The 14,699-nt window shown below is 45.0% G+C and overlaps 1 protein-coding gene across 1 annotated transcript in view; it reads right to left on the reverse strand.

Annotated features, from left to right (window-relative positions):
* The window catches only part of CTNNA3 (catenin alpha 3), an 808,499-nt gene that overhangs the window by 27,085 nt on the left and 766,715 nt on the right, over positions 1-14,699 (reverse strand). The window lies entirely within an intron of this gene.

Consider the following 14,699-nt stretch of genomic DNA (forward strand, 5'->3'; position numbering starts at 1 on the left):
GAGTGTGAGGCCGTCTGCCTGCCTGTTTGACCCTTGCCCAGCTTGGCTGATAAGAGCTGCCCGGGGGGGACTGGCTGAGTGGACGGGGAGGGTGGTCAACTCTTCTTTGGGGGAGGGGACACTGCCGCTTGCTTTGAAGCGGGCGGTGGTTCGCCCCCTCCTGAAGAAGCCCTCCCTGGATTCCAATGTGTTGAACAACTATCGGCCAATCTCCAACATCCCGTTTCTGGGCAAGGTAATTGAGCGGGTGGTGGCGGCCCAACTCCAGAGGGTCTTGGATGAAGCGGATTATCTGGATCCTTTTCAATCTGGTTTCAGGCCGGGCTTTGGGACGGAAACTGCCTTGGTCGCCTTGGTGGATGACCTACGCCGGGGACTGGACAGGGGGAGTGCGTCCCTGTTGGTCCTGCTGGACCTCTCAGCGGCTTTCGATACCATCGACCATGGTATCCTTCTGGGCCGATTGGCCGAGTTGGGAGTTGGAGGCACTGTTTTGCGGTGGTTCCGCTCCTACTTGGAAGGTCGGTCCCAGATGGTGGTGCTGGGGGATGCCTGTTCGACACCCTGGCCATTGAGGTGCGGGGTGCCGCAAGGCTCAATTCTGTCCCCCATGCTATTTAATATCTACATGAAACCGCTGGGAGAGGTCATCCGGGGGTTTGGAGTGGGGTGTCATCAATATGCTGATGACACCCAGCTTTATCTCTCCTTTCCTCCAGACTCCAGGGTGGCGGTTGAGGGCCTGGAGCGCTGTCTGGAAGCAGTGAGGATCTGGATGGGGGCTAACAAGCTGAAATTAAATCCGGATAAGACAGAGGCTCTCCTGGTTCGGAAATCCTCGATGCAGGTGCTGGATTATCAGCTTGCTCTGAATGGGGTTGCACTCCCTCTGAAGGAGCAGGTCCGCAGCTTGGGGGTCCACCTGGACTCGCAGCTGCTCCTGGATTCCCAGGTGGCGGCTGTGGCTAGGGGGGCCTTTGCTCAGCTTCGGCTGGTGCGCCAGCTGCGTCCGTACTTGGATCGTGCAGACCTGGCCACGGTGATCCATGCTACGGTGACATCGAGGTTAGATTATTGTAACGCGCTTTATGTGGGGCTGCCCCTGAAGACGGTTCGGAAACTGCAATTAGTGCAGAATGCGGCGGCCCGTGTGGTCACTGGAGCTAGGCGGTTTGACTCTGTCAGCCCGCTTCTCCGGGGGCTACATTGGCTGCCCATTCGTTTCCGGGCCCAATTCAAGGTGCTGGTTTTGACCTTTAAAGCCCTATACTGCTCTGGGCCAGGTTATCTTAGAGATCGCCTACTCCCATACAATCCGGCTCGTCCTCTCAGGTCATCAGAGAAGGCCTTTCTACAAGTGCCGCCGCCTAAGGAGGTACGTGGGGCGGCGGCAAGAAATAGGGCCTTCTCAGTAGTGGCACCAACGTTGTGGAACTCCCTTCCCCTTGACTTGAGAATGGCTCCCTCTCTTGAGTCCTTTCGGCGAGGCCTGAAGACCTTGTTGTTTAACCAAGCCTTCTGACGTTCTGGCCTTTTTAACATCTTTTATATATCTTTTAGTTGCTTTTTTACAGGCCCGATTCCTCTAAGAACTGCTGTTTTATGCTCTTTTATTCTGACTCTTCTGACTACTGTTTTTATGGGTTCTGCTAATGTGTTTTTTAATATGTTTTTATCTGTGAAATTATGTTTTAATTTGTTTTATATGTTGTTAGCCGCCCTGGGTCCCTTTTTGGGAGAAGGGTGGGATAAAAATAGTTTTATTATTATTATTATTATTAATACAAGGAGCTTCTGAAAGCTAGGAACTTATTACAGCCTTCCTCTGTTCTGAGCTATGTTCTGTATTTCTATTCAAGACTTTCCTAAATTTTTAGTCACGATGCAATTACTTTGAATGGATTTTTTTTTTTAAAAAGGAATAGTACATTTTCTACTAAGCAACATATTTTTTCAGAATAGTTTAGTTATGTATATATATAGCTTTGCATTTTCTTACATGATTGTTTTTTAAATGTCATTGACATGTCAATTATCTGCACAACTCCAAAACTCCTTAAAACATCCTGAACGGGGGCGGGGGGCAGTAGATCCAGTGGCAGTCACACACAAAATGGGTCCTATACCCCAGTTTTTGGCCCACCGAGACTCCTAGCTGTTCTTGGAATTTTGCCAGCTATTTAGCTAATGTAGCTCCGAGGAGACCCACAGGTCATCAGGGAACCTAGGCAGAGGCAAGGGACAAATATTTTCCCTTCTCTTGCAAGCCTCCTGATCCTCCCCCCACCACAGCATGTGTCCCACAGCACCCCCACACCATGTTGGAGAATAGGATTGTGCTATATATTAGATTGCTTTCTTATCCTGAACTAATTTTGCTTCATTCAAAGGTGTCACCCATTTCATCCCAAACTCCTGGAGTCAGCTACCTCTGGATTGGGAGACTAGATGCAAAGCGACAAACACCAGTAAGAGGCTCGGGGCAGACAGGAGGGCTTTTTTGAGCACATGAAAAGTGCACACTAGAGCTCTGCCTGCTGAGCCAAGATTCTTACTTCTGCTTGTTGTGTTGCATTGCTGTTCTTGCTGCCAGGCTTTCTCCCATTTCCTTTCTTCACCCTATTTCTGTCACATGAAGCCAGAGGAACATTGTACACACAGGGCTGGGACTTAGAGATGCCATTCCATATGTACAGAGAGCCTGGAAAGAATAAGATTACATATGAAGTTATTTCCAAGAAGCAGACCAACTTGACTGAACCATTTGCCAAAACAAGACATGTTGGGATGCAGGGAAAGAATACCGAACATCTGTACAGCATTTTCAAGTATTCAACGCACCTCTCGTATATTATCTCCTTATAGTCCTCCCAATGACCCTGTAAAGGAAGTACATTTTATTATCCCCATACTGCAGATGAGGAGAACCTCTAGTTTGACCAACCATCCAACCAGTCAAGCAGTTTTCTGGCAGTTAGCCTGTCTCAGGGTCTGAAAAGTCAATAAACTTGAAAAACAGCCCATCAAAGATTTTGCATTATTGACTCTGCCTCTGAACTTGTGACTTTCTGCCCCATAACTCACTTGGAAAAAAGACTGATTCAACTAACAAAATCAATTCTCCAGAGGGTTTTGTCTTTTCAGTGATATAAGATCTTGTGTATGTGTGTGTGTGAGAGAGAGAGAGACTATGGGCACAGTCTTAACCAACTTTCCAGCACTGACATAAGGACAATACAGCTCTGAGGTAAGGGAGCAAACATTCCCTTACTTTAAGGAAGCCTCAGTGAGTGCCCCCCAACTGCAGGATGCAGCACATGTCCCATTGGCACTGCTATGCCAGTGCTGGAAAGTGGGTTAGGGTTTAGGCCTATGTGTTTTAAAGAGCGGAAAATACCTAACAAAGCTTTTCCAGAGCAAGGCAAACCACTAGAATATGTATGTATTTAGTAGTCCTTATCAAACCTTCAGGGAATGATTGTGAGATCTAATGCAGATAAGAGGTTTTGAACTTGACACAAACATGAAATATCTCAATGACAGTCTCTCCCTTAAAGAAAGAAGCCAGGCTAGTGGACAGAAGTGTCTGAAAATGACTGAAAGTGACAGCACTGATTCAGCTGCCAAGTGTTGTATTTTATGTTTGTCACAGGTGCTTTTTTGAAAAGGTTATTTTAATAATGTTTCCATCTTACCATGAGAACAGAACCTGGTGAAGAGATCTGTACCCAGGCATAAGTAGCCACAGTTTTGAAACTTGCACAATGAGGACAATTCCAGTAACAGCTAGTCACAAATACAACTGACTTTCAACAAAGCTTTGTCACAGTCAACTTTTGCCTGATTGGGCCCATTGTGTTCACAGGTTCTTCCCAAACTTGAGTGCTATTAACTTTAAACCAAGCATCTTTCATGCCTTTTCTAAATAGAACATGTCTCTATTACTCCGACAGTTTCCATAAGAGAGGCTTGCCAGTATCTCTTTTGTGTCTATTGAATCCACAACTAGGGATGCTATGTAACAGCCACTATAAAGCTTCAATGCAAGGATGCTTTTCTCCATTAATCCACTGTATCTCAGTTTATCTTACTCCTCAAATAGACATTAATTATCCATGGGGCCAAGCAGGGAGGAACACAGGCAATTAGCAAATAACAGCCCCATCATACCTACCACCACCTCTGCCAATGCAGTCACGCCACTGGAGCGCATGCTACATCGTTGAGGTGGCGGCAGACTGGGAGGTACATATCTTGTGGTTACAGTGAATCCTGTGTCCCGATAGGCACTCGCCTATAAGGCGATCTCACAGATAAGGCGAGGGCAGGTTTTTAGCCAAAAATCATGGAATGTTCCATGACCCTGGGAAACACTGGGGGTAAAACCTGGGGAATGGTGCTTGTGAGGAGGAACTGCAGCTTGCCCTGAAGCCAGATTGAAAGGGGAGAAAGAATCTGAGCCAGGCCACTGTTTCTGAAGACACTGACAAGGTGCTTAGATAGTATTGTGTGCTTCCCCCAAAGCAACAGAACAGAATATTGTGTTCACTGAATTACTTAAAAAAAATTCAGGTTTGAAACTGTAGGAAAGCATTTGCAGTTTTAAAAACCATCCAAAACAAAGCAACATAAATGGCAGCATAACACTCTGCTTCAATTGCTGCCGGACATCTTCATTTACTGTTACTGTTGTTTTAAGAGGCACTCCTGGGTTTGGAGTTAGGGAGCATGCGCAGAAGACTGTAAAATGGAGCTCCAACAAATGTCAACAAAGCTGCCTGTTTGTAAGCTGTCTGCAATCACTCAAAATGTTCCTCAGATGCTTCACAGACCCTCCACAGATGCTTTTAAGGCTCCTCCAGGCTTCTGGCTGCAGACACACACCTGACCCAGAGTGACCCACAGATAAGACGAGGTGTCAATCTACACTTGATTCATCGGCAGAAATTTCGCCTTATAGGTTAGGTACATGCTTAGCCGTCACTCCATTTTTGTTTTTCCTGTACTTATCAACATATAAGTAAATTTCTGTCATTATTTTTATAGGTGTAATAACCAGCATCTCTGAAAAAACATAACGTAACAAGAGGGAACACAATCCAGCCAAGGCAAAGCACTTCTAAGCCCCATTAATCCAAATGGGAGAGATTAAAACATTTTTGTTAACCTCTCATTTAAATCAGTGAGGTTTAAACATCTTCTATTTGGGGTGTTTTATTTGAAAACATCCATATCCCACCTTTCTTGCTAGTGATGATCCAAAGTGGCTAACAATAAAAATAAAACAGAACAAACAGTAAAAACACAATAATAAATTTGGGTAGATGATACCCCAAAATGTGCAGTCTCTATAAGTAGTCAGTTGGACTTTGAAATATGGAGACCAAAATGAGTTTTTCTGGGGCTGAGGAAATACCACCCTGCAGAGTCCTTGAGAACAGGTCCCATTGGAATGTGAGAGCTGTGCAAGAACAGAAATAAGTGTTCATTCTGTTATGGCAGTCTTTTGTGACTAATATAGAGTTTTCTGGACATTAATTTTAGAAATTAATATAATTTCCAGCCCAATCCACTGTAGCTCCCTCTGCATGGCAATACAACAGCGCCAACGTCCACTATATCCTGCAGGGGAGTTTTGGCAGTGGTGAAGGAACATTTGTTTTCTTGCCCCAGGACAAGGCCAATGATGGCCCAATGGGTTACTTGGACCTGCACCAGTAATACCATGCTGACCCATGAAGGTGGATCAGGCTCAAGAAGGGGATAAGGATTTGGTGGGCATTGCTGCCACCAAACCTGCCCCCTTTGAGGACCCCAATCCACCCTCCCTCTGCCCCATCTCCTCCCCATTCTGCCCCCCAATCCCATTCCGCCCTCTCCCCACCTCCCTCCTGGTCCATTGCCACAGGACCCAACTGCTCGCCACTGGCAGCAGCTAGGATGTGCTCTCCAGTGCTGTCAGACTTGTGACAGCCAGAAAGCATGCTATGCTGGTGGAACACAAGCGCACAGTGAGGATTGGGCCTTGCATATGTGAATATTTGTATGTAACAGAAGGTTCACACAGTTAGAAGATCAGTCCAAAATAGATGCAACTTGAAGTGAATCCCCTTAATTTTAGCTGGATTTCATTCCAAATAAGTAAACAGGAGGCATTTACTTATTGCAACCAAAGAGCAATTACAGTTTTCACAAGGCAGCAAAAATCAAATAGCAAATCAGCTTATATTAATCTGATTCCCTGAGGTGCCAAACACAGCTTTTGAAAACAATGAAAAGCAAAGGATCTCAACTTGGATAATAAAATTAAATACGGTTAGGAACAAATGGACTGCTTTTTTTTGAATGATTGAACATAAATGGGAGTAAAAGTTAGCATTCATGGCCTGCAAAGAAATGTTTATAGAGTCATACTGTGAGACTGAAGATGTCTGACAGGTAGGAATTCTTCTAAGAGGAAAGTGGCAGTTATGAAATAGAGCACTTATTCAGAAAGATGAAGTGAAATGATCTGGATAAATTACACACCTAAATGAATGTAATTGAGCAATAAGCATATTTATGGTTGATGGTCCAAACAGCTGACCTACCATTTTTTAAATCAAATTGCTTATAATCTTGTTAATCAGATGGCTGCAACAACTGGAAGGAAAAGTTAATGCAAAGCTGTTTGCTTTGACACATTTCAAGCCAACATAGTTAAATGGTATGTCTTTATTACTGAGGCAATTTCAAGTGTTTGGTAGTAAAGGCCCTGGTGACCATCTAGATTGCCCAAGGATTCAGTTCCATACCCATCAACATTTTAGAGATGGAAATAGAACCATCCTATAGGACTATCCTGTGATGTGATCCTGTGATGCAGGGAAAAGCATCCAAACTTTGGGCAGCCCTATCCTATCCCCCACCAGCCTGTGCAGTGCAGCAGCGCTGACAGAGCACATACTATATGCAATGGTGTGCGGGAGGGAAGGGGGTGACAAGAACAGCATGAGAGAGGCAAGTAAAAATAATTTGTACTTACTTCCCCATAAGCCACCTGGCTGCCAATGGGTCTCCTCAGATTTACACAAGCTACTTAGCTGGCATAACTTCACAGAGCCTCAGGGGGTATGTCAGGTCTGGAAAAGGGGGATAGGACCTTGGGTGTGCACTGGTGCCACTGAAATCCTCCCCTCCCACCTCCAAACCATCCCTGGTTAGGCCCAGTCTGTGCCCTGATACTTTCCCAAACTTACCTGCTTTGGCAAGGCATCTGGGAGCCACTGAAATGTACGTGGAGCCTCTAGCTGTTTCCACCAGTGGTGCCAAAGCACACAAAGGTGGTGTGATTTTGGCGACACCAGAATGGAGCTTATGGCAAAAGATTGCAAGATCTACTGCCAAAGGCCTTGAATAGAATTGGGCCATATGTCTACATGTCCCAGAAGCAGAAACAATGGAAGAATAATATGCACAAAAAGCACATTTCTCCAGATGACCAACGCATGCAAGTCAAGTTACAAACTTAACAAAAATATAATATGCACACACACACATGCATGTGGAATATATTGTTATTAAATTAACTATGTGTACCATTTAGAAGATAGCGTATAATTCATTTATCCTGTTTTAGTAATGGGAAATGTTGAAGATGAGAAATATGTGACTTGCTAAAGGCAATTAATGAATTCACGGTGGAGAATTTTGAAGCATAAAATTGTATACATGGGGAATACCAAGAGAATTTATATAAGCCCAAGGACAGATAGTAAGTCCTTGGTGGAAAATTCTTAAGCACACAAGAGACTGAATCTACTCCAGTTTATGAGTATTCATAACTTTGTACTCCTAAAGATATGAATCCAGAATAAACAACTACTTCTCCAATTGTATCATTCTAGACAAAAAGATGAACAGGAGTGAGTGAAATTGTGAGTGAAGAGAAGATTACATACCTTGGGGGGAAAAGCACTACCCCCAAAAAAATTTCTACTATAAATAAAAACGACTTCCTAAGTCCAACAGTACTGATCAGCTGTGTCTTAAACTGTACCCCCAGATATGTAGGTATCTACCTACAATATCCACCTACATACCTGGATATTCAGCGAAAGCATTTTTCCCAGACCACTATCACTGATGCTATTTAAACAGAAGCCACTGTGCATATGCTCAAATGCTTATTACATCTCATCTACAAGCAATCAGAAGCTGTACCTCTGAATCTGAACCCCAGTTCTCAAAGGAAGGAAGGAAGCAAGGTAAGAATTGCCATTACCCAGCAGCATCATGGGGCCGAATGGCGCCCAGGCAGGGTGACATGGTGACATCATCCCCTGCGTCACTGTGTTGACTCCTCCCCCCCACCTGCATGCTACACCCTCAGCTTCTGGAATGGCTTCGTTTCGGAATCAAATGGACATGGGGGAGGGTGGGAGGGTGCAACTTTGCTTTTACCTCTGCTGCTACTTGTCATCACCGCTGCCGCCACTGCTGCCTGTGAATCCATGCCGGTGCGCCACCTGAACTGGCACCTGGGGCGCATGCCCCCACCCTACTCTAGATACACCTCTGTCATCAGCATTCCCACCTGTTCTTTTTTGTTGAAAACTGTGTGAAGTGTGTTGGCAACCACTTTGAGGGACTCTTAAGTAGTGCAAAGGCAGCACACAAATACCGTAAACAAATTCTACCCTTGATCTGTGTGATTTTTTCCCTCCTCCTACAATACCAATACCTGTTAATAATACTGCTATTATTTAGTAGCAGGGTACTTTGGCTTTGCTGGTGTATTGGCAGACTGTGCAGACCTTTATATTTCAAGGAGTTAGTGGTCTGCACAAGTTCTTCCTGATGGACAGTCTGCCCTTTCACAGCTTGGTTAAATCACTAAGATTGCAATCCTAAACACACTTTCCTGAGAGTAAGTCCTTCAGGGTGGTTCTTTCTTGAACATTTTGTTTCAGTCCTACAAAATCTGGTGAGTAAAATGCCAAATTTGAAGACAACTCTGTGCAGCAGCGAGAATACACACACCGTGGCCTCATCATGGAGCACCTGCCCTGCATGCAGCAGGTTCCAAGCACAATCTTTGGTCTATCCAGGGAGAGAACAAGAAATTCCTGTCTAAAACCCTGGAGAGTCGCTGCTAGTCTGTGTTGGCAGTATCGATCAATAGTCTGGTTTGGTATTAGTCAGCTTTGCATGAAGTTTCCCACAGGCTTTCGTTAACATATTTATAGGGCAATTAACCTCTCTTTTAACAGGAGTTTATTTAAGTTATTTGTTGTTGTTTTTCGATGAAAGGACATCGTGGCAATGTGCAATTTTGCCACGATCAGCAAAGCTGCCATTTTCCTTCTCCCCGTTTCTACCACAGTCTGCTCAAAGCACTCAATTATGTCACATTTGTGTTAATCACCTAAAAAGCGCAACTTGTTTTAAAAGCCTCCGAGTGGCTGACCATTTCCATCTAGCTGCATCTCACTGCTTACTGTAAAATTAAGCCCACCTGTGAGAGAATCAAAGGAAACTATTTCCCGCGCTTTTCTCACTCATTCTCCTGCCTCCAAACAGACTCAGCTCAACTCAGGTTCCTCAGAAGTTGTTTTTTTTTCTTCTCACATTTTTAGATATTCATTTTACTCAGATAGTCACTAGATACAAAAAGCCAGAGATCCTTCTTCACTCTACACTTGTTAAGTTCATTTCAGTTACTGCATTAACAAAAATTAGTAGAGAGAAAATGACATTTGTCTTTTAGTTTTACCTTGTAGCCACCTCCTATAAGTCCAAGATGCAAAACCATCCAGCAATTTTAGCCAGAGGGTATAATGAGCAAGAATCAGCTTGACTGGCATTCAGGTTGATTGGCTAGTACTACCCAATCAACCTGAAGGTGGATAACTTCCACCTTCATATATAATGTATGATCCATCAGTCTTTTTCAGATGCATATACAGTGAATGCAAGTTAGAAGGAGGAGCAAGATCTTCATGGTAGGTTCCACACCTGACCTACATGTGTTCATTAGACTGTCTGCACAGCCCTTGTACCCCTAGTATGTGTGTGTGAAGGGAAAGAACAGACTGTCTGATGTACACATGTGAATTGCGAGTACAATTCACATTTGCCTTAGGGTACACTCCTAACCTGCGCCAGTACAGCCAGGCCACAATGGTCTGCTGGTGGTCACTTTGGGGTGTGGGGATATTTTTCCCCTTACCCCATGTCAAGCCATCCTGTCCCAAGACTCTTCTCAGATCTTCGCAAGCTGTTTAGCTGGCACAAATCCAAGCACCTGTGTACAGTTGCCAGGTCTGGAAGTGGGGATTAGGATGCTCTATTGCAGTGATTTTCAACTTTTTTCATCTCATGGCACACTGACAAGGCACTAAAATTGTCAAAGCACACCATCAATATTTTGACAATTGACAAGGCACACCATACTGACACCAGGAGCTCGCATCTCCCAGTGGCCCTACTAACAAATGATCCTCTCCCAAACTCCTGCGGCACACCTGCAGACCATCTGCGGCACATCAGCGTACCACGGCACAGTGGCTGAAAATGGCTGCTCTACTGCCACCAATCCTGCCCCCTCCTGAACCCGAACCTCCCTTGGTCCACCTCCCCACCCAGAACTACCCACTCCTCATCCTTTGCGCCGCCCAGCACAAACTCACCTTCTCCAGTCAGCACAGCTGTGGGATTCAGCCGAGAAGCTGGCATGGGCCTCTGCAACAGCCCAGGCAACTCTGGACTCAGTCCAGATGTGCCTTACAGCACATTTGCAACACTCAGGAGTCAATACGGGGCCTGCGCCAGCTCAATGCCAGATGTGGATTGGGCTGCCTGAATGTACTGTTAGAATGAAAAGTTTAGTCTCTTCTTTTTCATCCTCTATTACAGTAACACAGCAGAATAAAATAACTTTAAAAACACATTTATGTATGTGTGCCCTTAGTTCATGGATCTGACAATTAAGATTTCCCCTCATTGTTAAAACTGGGCCGTACCAATGAATCAGCTAAAGCTTTCACTGAATCATCTGTCAATTACATCAATTAAATTCTGCACATTAATTAAAGGGCATGAAGAAATTCTTCCACTGTGATACTGTAGGAGATGTGAATGCAGCCAGTGGGTTGCTGAGTTCTAAGTTAAAACCTTTTGGCTTTAAAGGTAATGTTGTCATTCAGTTTTCTAGTGTAAAAGTATTGAAATGGCTTATAGAATTTGCAAGAGTTGGACATATGGTTTTACATTTATTTATGTAGAATTAGATATCATCCTTTGCATGAAAGTAAATGCTCTCTCTCTCTCTCTCTCTCTCTCTCTCACACACACACACACACACACACACACACACACACACACACACACACACAACTCTATTCTAGTAACGAGATGGCTAAGAAAATGACAAGTCCAATATGTTCAGCAAGAATTGCTAAATCCTTTTCTGTGGTATTCAGTCAGCCACAGAAAAACAAGATTACATGAATCAGCTTCCGGATCCATAGAGGCTCAAGTAAATCCTGGCATGATATATCTATGTGTTTTTTCAAATAATTCTCAGACTAGAAGAGAAGGGAAACAAGGACAGAAATGAAAGATTTTATGCTTATAAGGCATAATTTCAATAGGATGTAGCAATACTGAAATAAGATAATAATAAAGCAGGAACACAATTTAGAAGGGCGGATTCCACAGAGAAATTCCATGAAGGAAAAATTCAGGAACATCCCTAGTATATTATCATCTAGGATCATAAAGTCCAGACAAACACAACCAGCAGTATATCTTTATAGCTAAATAATAGCCAAAGGATGATGCTCCAATTTATAGTTAATGACTCAAACCAATCAAGCACTCTAAAATCCCACTGGTTTCACTGGGATAATTCGTCATTCTCTTAACACATGTTTAAATCACTTCCATTGACATCTATGAGAATTAAGGCCCAATCCTATCGCTTGAATGCAAATTCTGGCACTGCAGCGCAACTTAAGGCACCACAAAATGCAACACATTCTTGCGCACTATCCAGATGCAGCCAGAAATGGCAAGTGGCACTGGTTGCATGGCAGTGGCCCTCCTGGATCCCCAAGCACTGGTAAGTAAGTGGTGAGGGTGGGCCATGGGCAGGGAGGGGGAAGAACAGGGTATTTCAGGGGAGGAATAGGGGCAAGGACAGGGAGGTGGATCTGGAGGAAGTTACACAACCCAGATCTTATCCCCTCTTCATAAACCCCCCCCCTTTTCTCTTTTTGGACATATGCCACTAAAATTGTGGCATATGTCCAAGGAGACTCACAGTGAAATCCTAACTTGTACTGGAACGAGGAGGACAGCAGGCCTGCCCCATATCCAGCGCGAGTTTGGAGCTAGTTGCGGCTCAGCCCAGTTGCTGCTCAGCCCACTTCCCCTTACCCTGGGGAGAGCCACAGCAGCCCCAATGGGGCTACTCGAATCTGCATCACCATCTGTGTCTGTCCTGCATACATGTCAGCTTTGCCTCATTCAATGATACCACATGGAGCAGAATCTCAAAGATCTCATGGACAGGTAGATTCATATTGATGTTGCCTTGGCCTGAATACCTACTTCTAGAGTTGGCTGACTATGCCCCATGTGGTTTCAGTGAAGTGAAGTAATCATTTCAGGATACTCACCATGCTCCCCCACAAGGCTGCCTCATAGATGTGGTTAAAGAAAAATGGCCTGAGCTGGAGGAGCAATGCTTCAGGTAAGCTACGAGGGTCGCCCAGAAAGTAATGCACCACTTTTTTTTCTCAGCCTACAGTAATGGTACGAATGCGAAACTTTAGATATACATTATTTGAATTTTCAGGAGTGCACACACAAATTTTTGGTTTCTTCAGACAGATAGCGTAGCTGCAGCAGTGTTTCGAAATGGCGTCTGTAAGTGATGTACGTTACAAGCAGCGTGTCGTCATTGAATTTCTCACTGCGGAGAAAGAAACTGTTGGGAACATTCACAAACGTTTGTGTACAGTTTATGGAGAATCTGCAGTCGACAGAAGTACGGTTAGTCACTGGGCACAGAGGGTGAGGCCATTAGAAGGCGGTTCGGCAGAGCTCCAAGATTTGCAGCGTTCGGGGCAGCCATCCACGGCTGTCACACCTGACAAGATGCAGCTTGCTGATGTGCTCATTCGCGAGGACTAGGCAGTTGGTGCTGAAGCTGTCAATCAGCAAAGGAAGTGTGGATGCCATCATCCATGCTCTTGATTACTCGAAAGTGTGTGCACGATGGGTTCCGCGCTGTCTTACGGTGGACCACAAATCTCTCAGAAAAAACATTTCTTCTGAGTTGCTGAAACGTTTTGAAGATGAGGGGGAAGCGTTCTTGTCCAGGATTGTGACAGGTGACGAAAACTGGGTTCACCATTTTGAGCCCGAAACAAAACGACAGTCGATGGAATGGCGTCATCCTCAATCTCCACAGAAGAAAAAATTCAAAGCAACTGCTTCCGCTGGTAAGGTCATGATCAGTGTTTTGGGACTGTGAGGGCGTCATACTCATTGATGTGATGCCAAGAGGCAGCACCATTAATTCTGAAGCTTATGTGAAGACATTAACCATACTCAAGAAGCGCTTCCAGCGACTTCGGTGCCATAACAACCCAGGTGAATGTTTGATTCAACATGATAACGCTCGGCTTCACACAAGTTTGAGGACTTCGGAACACATCACTAAACAGGGTTGGACTGTGTTACACCATCCACCCTACAGCCCTGACCTAGCTCCCTCAGACTTCCACTTGTTTGGGCCATTAAAGGATGCCATTCGCGGAAGACATTTTGAGGATGACGAAGAGGTGATTCGCGCAGTGCAGAAATGGCTTCGTGACCAGAACAAGCAGTGGTACTGACAGGGCATACATGCCCTTGTGTCTCGCTGGAGGAAGGCCATAGAACTGGACGGAGATTACGTGGAAAAATAGGGAGTGTAGAAGAAACATCATTCTTTCTTGTGTGTAAGTTTCATTGTGTTCAATAAATAATTGTTGAAGAAAAAAAATGTGGTGCATTACTTTCTGGGCGACCCTCGTATTTAAGGGCAATCCTAGCCAACTTTCCAGCAAGGAGGTCAAGGCAATGCAGCTCCGAGGTAAGGGAACAAACATTCCCTTACCTTGAGGAGGCCTCCATGTCTGCCTCCCAATTGAAGGATGCAGCACATGCCTCACTGGCACAGCTATGCCAGTGTGGGAAAGTTGGTTAGGATTTGCGTCTTAGTGCATGGAGAGGCACCCACTGGATGGGATCCATCCAGGATCCCAGTCGCAATTACAATACCAGGGTAATTTGCAAAGTAAGCTTCACAGGGGAGGTTAGTTGGCAACCTTCAGTCTCGAAAGACTATGGTATCGCTCTCTGAAAGGTGGTTCTGGAACAGCGTCTAGTGTGGCTGAAAAGGCCGATTCGGGAGTGACAATCCCTTCCACACTGGGAGCAAGTGCAGTCTGTCCCTGGCCTGTCTCCCTGGCTACGGGCCTTCCTTCTTTGCCTCTTAGCCTCAGACTGTTGGCCAAGTGTCTCTTCAAACTGGGAAAGGCCATGTTGCACAGCCTGCCTCCAAGCGGGCCGCTCAGAGGCCAGGGTTTCCCACTTGTTGAGGTCCACTCCTAAGGCCTTCAGATCCCTCTTGCAGATGTCCTTGTATCGCAGCTGTGGTCTACCTG

This window comes from Tiliqua scincoides, chromosome 3 (genome assembly GCF_035046505.1).
Source record: "Tiliqua scincoides isolate rTilSci1 chromosome 3, rTilSci1.hap2, whole genome shotgun sequence".
Taxonomy (NCBI): Eukaryota; Metazoa; Chordata; class Lepidosauria; order Squamata; family Scincidae; genus Tiliqua; species Tiliqua scincoides.